Genomic DNA, 4,396 nt, shown 5'->3' on the forward strand with positions numbered 1-4,396 from the left:
TATGCAGGTTTTTTTTTTTATATATATATATTTTTTTTTTGTATATTTATTTCAGCTAGTTGCCACATTATTTCTAATTTACATTTAAGTTGTATAAGTTTTTTTATCTAATATTCATATATTATCATTAAGTTTTTCATTTATATATTATTTTCTTGATGCAATAGTTTTATATATTGTGTTCTACTTTCTATTTTTATTTAGATATGGTTATGAATTCCACTTTTTTGGAATGAATTTGACTTTTTTTTAAAGTCATGCATGCATTTTTTAAAATTATATATAGTCTATTATTTACATAGTCAATTTTTCTATAGTCATTTGTATAGTCAATTTTTTTCTTTATGTATCTCATTTTTTAAATTTGTTTATTAATTTAGTGTATTACATTTTTTAAATCTATTTATTAGTGGTCTTTGCGAAGTCCAAGCATCGGTATTAATATTGCTAATATACACTGTTAGTTTGCTAAGTATTACACGTCATTGCTTGTCCTGTATTTGTCTTACAGATATGAATAATGCCTCAAATCATATTGTTTGCTAAACAGATGTGTGCTTTTACTTTTCTAAGCTATTGAACTGGCAGTTAGCATTGAATGAGGAACTTGTGCCATATCTAGAGGTCAGAATATAGAGACTTTTGACTCAGGCCTGTATGCAACCACCAGAACACCACAGCTCTGTGGCATTGAGTTTTGCATGGGCCAATACCACTCTTATTTTCCTCAGAAAATGTAAAAATCTAATTAATTTCTGCTTTTGCTCAGTAATTACCTCAGGACGACTTCCCTCGGTAGAATTGCACAGAACTTGGCTGGGGTTTACTGACTGTACAGGGGAGTCATTAAAGAAAATGAATTAACTAATAAGAGGCTTGGGTTTTGCATCATTGCTGCCACTTCACACGTTCTTTAGGCACATCATTACCACTTGAAGACCCAGAAAGCTCTAAATGATGACAAATAGCCTCCTGTCGATACTATATATATATATATATATATATATATAATTTTGTATATTATATTTATGTATTATAAAATACTGATTAATACTAACACTGATTAAAAATTACATTTCATTTAATTTAGCGGTCCATGGGCCAATATTCATTCTGAGGCAGAGACTAAACCAGTACTAACCATCATAACCCAAACTCGCACTGGTCTTGTCAGTAAGGTTATTAGATTTGTTGCTTTGTGAACTGCGTGTTCCATCGCTGTGGTCCTTCACACTTAATTAATTAGCTTGTAGATGGGCTTAACAACTAATTAGCTGATGTCCTGGTCTAGCTGAGGTGAGTAATTAAGGAAATGAGGTGATGTAGTGGCAATCTCGAACAAGTATTTAGGACCAAGTATTTCTCACTAGACCGGCCCCACACTTGAGAGAACTGACCATCCGTTCTTCTCAATGAGATTACATTTGGCTGGAAAACAAAACACTATTTACATCTGCCACAAAGAGAAAGAGAGCGGACCTAATGGATTACGATAGTCTAAGATGAATTTGTTTGTGTGCCTGGCTTCACCCAGTAAAACCTCCCTATTTTCAGACCTATATTACAACTAATGGGAAATTGAGCGAAAAGATAAATATGGCTGCACTTTTGCTCTGGCAGCGATCGTTTAGATTGCCGCTGACTGCATTGAGTAATTAACTGCCTCTGACAGGATCAAGAGAAGCCAATGAGAGAGAGCGATCTGAATGGCTTTCTGAGCAAGAATGAATCATTAATTGTTGTTTTACTTCAACTGGGGTACAGCAGGTTCTTCCTATAAACCCATTTCCTGTAATGTTCACAGTACATGTGCATCACTTTATTACAGACAGATTTTTGTTTTATTTCTGCCCTTTTTTATGAATAGGGGCCAGTGCGTGATGGAAATCCCCAGCAAGAGGACCGCAGCTGAGAGCCTGTGTACTTCTAGGCCCAAAAATCAAAAAGGTAAAGGCAAATTATATTTTGAATAAAGAACAATTTAGATTTTTTTTGTATTGTTATTTTCATGATAATTATGCACATGCATCCCTTCATTTTTATTACTCAAACGCAAAACATTTATTTAATTATATTTTTCATTGTGAAATATTTATACGTCACAGTAGTGTTTGTTGTACTGACCTTATTTAAATTAAATATTTCTATTTTTTATTTATTTAAATATTTGTTTATCAAATTTTTATATTTTATTTAAATAATTTTATTACTATATATATATATTTATATATTTTTGTAGATTTTAGTATTTAGTTTTTTTGTCTACAGTACAAAACTTGCATTAATTTGCAGAATTTGTGGACAAAAATGTGAAAGATAGTGACAGTGGATATGTTTTAATGAAGTCCACCTAAATATTAAAGCTGCTATATTCTAGTCTAACTATATTCTTAGTTTTAAATAAAACTAGCTTTTTGAACACTAGCACCATATAGTATTGTTGTCCATGTAAAAGTACTTTGCAATATGATTTAGATAACATGAATGTAATATGATATGATATGTACTATAAAATCTTATATAATCAAAAAAAAAAGGGAAAAAAAAAAACCCTGGTGTCCATCAAAGTCCCATGATTTATCAAATGCTCATACCATCACTGAATCATTATTATTTCTATAATTAGGAAAATAGCACGAAATCTAGTGTGAACAAAAGTAAAGGTCTGATTCTCTGAGTTTCAGAAGTATCACCACTAACTCAGCATTGTCATAGTATCCTACAGTTAAAAGTTGCATTAATCTGCAATGAGAATTTGGGGAACTGGCATTTAATTATAATAAAAGTAATAAAAAAAAATTCTCTATCAAAGTTTCACTTATAATAAAACTGGCTGGTTGCAGCTCTAAATACAGTTCATTAGACACAAAGCCAAGCTCTCCACACACATGAAAGCCACTGTCTCTGTGACATTCACTAACTTTCAGAGGGGCTTGGTAAAGCGTTGGACATTTAGTGGGGCAACAATTGTTGCACAGGCCTCCATATGTGATCAACCCTTTTGACAAGGTCAAACACGCTGGATATCTGCAGTTAGCACTGCCAAGGAACGCGACACGTCATCAAGTGTTTGCCTAATCCGCGTTTGAATTGCATCATATCAGCACACAAACACATGCCCACAAGTCCTGACCTCCGTCTACATGGGAGGCGATAACTATGGAAAAATTCGGATGTGGATTGCTGAAGTTCCAAATATAAGGCTCAGATATAAATAGATGTTTTTTGACTCAAAGGAGCAAATTCTGGAAACACTTCAAGACAGCATGTCTATTTTAGCATTGCTGTTGCTTTCTGCTTGATTCCCTTAGTGATGAACACAGTCCAAATAAACATCGCTATTAGCAGACACAATTCACATTTAGTTAATTTCCTGAAAAATTGGTCACCTATCATTATCAATGGTATTTTAGTAGCTTTAAGGTACTATTTTAGTTTTTATTAATATTTTGAATTAATGTCTTTGAAGTAATCCCTTTATTTATTTATTTATGTATTTATTTATTTCATTTTAATTTACATTTTGTTATTTTTGCGTGAATCATTTTATATTTGTGTATCATCATTATTGATTCTTTTTATTTATTTAATTATATTCTTAATCTTCGGCATTTGAATTGTTTTGGGATAGGAATTAATAGTTATACAATGAGAAAAATGAATGTCTTTGGAAGTGCTTTTGTCACTGAACAATTTCTACCTTGTTTTGATGAAAATAAATAAAAATATTTTTCATTAATTTTATATTTTTTTACATGAATTATTATATTTTATTAAGTTTTAGTAATTTTGTTGTGTTTTTTTTTTAGGTTTTATTTATTTTAGTACATCAAGTTCTAAGCTGAAGTATTAGTATTCAACTAAATTAAAATGAGAAATGGTGCAACTAGCTGAAATAAAATATTTTTTAAAGTGTTTTTTTTTTATTTAAGTAAATGTAAGTATTTTTTTGAAATTTTAAGTAAATGTTTATTTTTTATTTAAAGTAATTACATTTTTTTATGGTTTTAGTTGACTTATAACGCTGATCATTAAACTGCAATAAATTTGTTTTTATTTTTATTTTATTTCAAATTTTATTTCAAAATTGCATATAAATAATAGTATTTTTATTTTTTATATTTACATTTCTTTTTAGAAATTCCTAAAGGAATCCATGGCTTAACAATGCTAGTTCTTTGCCACAGTTTTAGGACTACAACCTGAACAGCTTTTCATTAAAGGGGTCATATGATGCTTTTTTAAAGATCATTATTTTGTGTATTTGGTGTAACAGAATATGTTGACATGCTTTAATGTTCAAAAAACACATTATTTTTCAAATACTGTACATTATTGTAGGTCCTCTATGCCCCGCCTCTCTCAAACGCTTCGTTTTCTACAAAGCCCCCTCCTT

The 4,396-nt window shown here is 30.6% G+C and overlaps 1 long non-coding RNA gene across 1 annotated transcript in view; it reads left to right on the plus strand.

Moving 5' to 3' along the window:
- The first annotated feature begins 1,098 nt into the window (after positions 1 to 1,098).
- LOC107715581 (uncharacterized) overlaps positions 1,099 to 4,396 on the plus strand; it is a 4,733-nt gene continuing 1,435 nt past the window's right edge. Inside the window, exon 1 of the long non-coding RNA XR_001637109.1 lies at positions 1,099 to 1,947. This is a non-coding gene — a long non-coding RNA (uncharacterized LOC107715581). The remainder of the gene's footprint in view (positions 1,948 to 4,396) is intronic.

Source organism: Sinocyclocheilus rhinocerous, unplaced genomic scaffold (genome assembly GCF_001515625.1).
Source record: "Sinocyclocheilus rhinocerous isolate Xijiao unplaced genomic scaffold, SAMN03320098_v1.1 scaffold2165, whole genome shotgun sequence".
Classification (NCBI taxonomy): Eukaryota; Metazoa; Chordata; class Actinopteri; order Cypriniformes; family Cyprinidae; genus Sinocyclocheilus; species Sinocyclocheilus rhinocerous.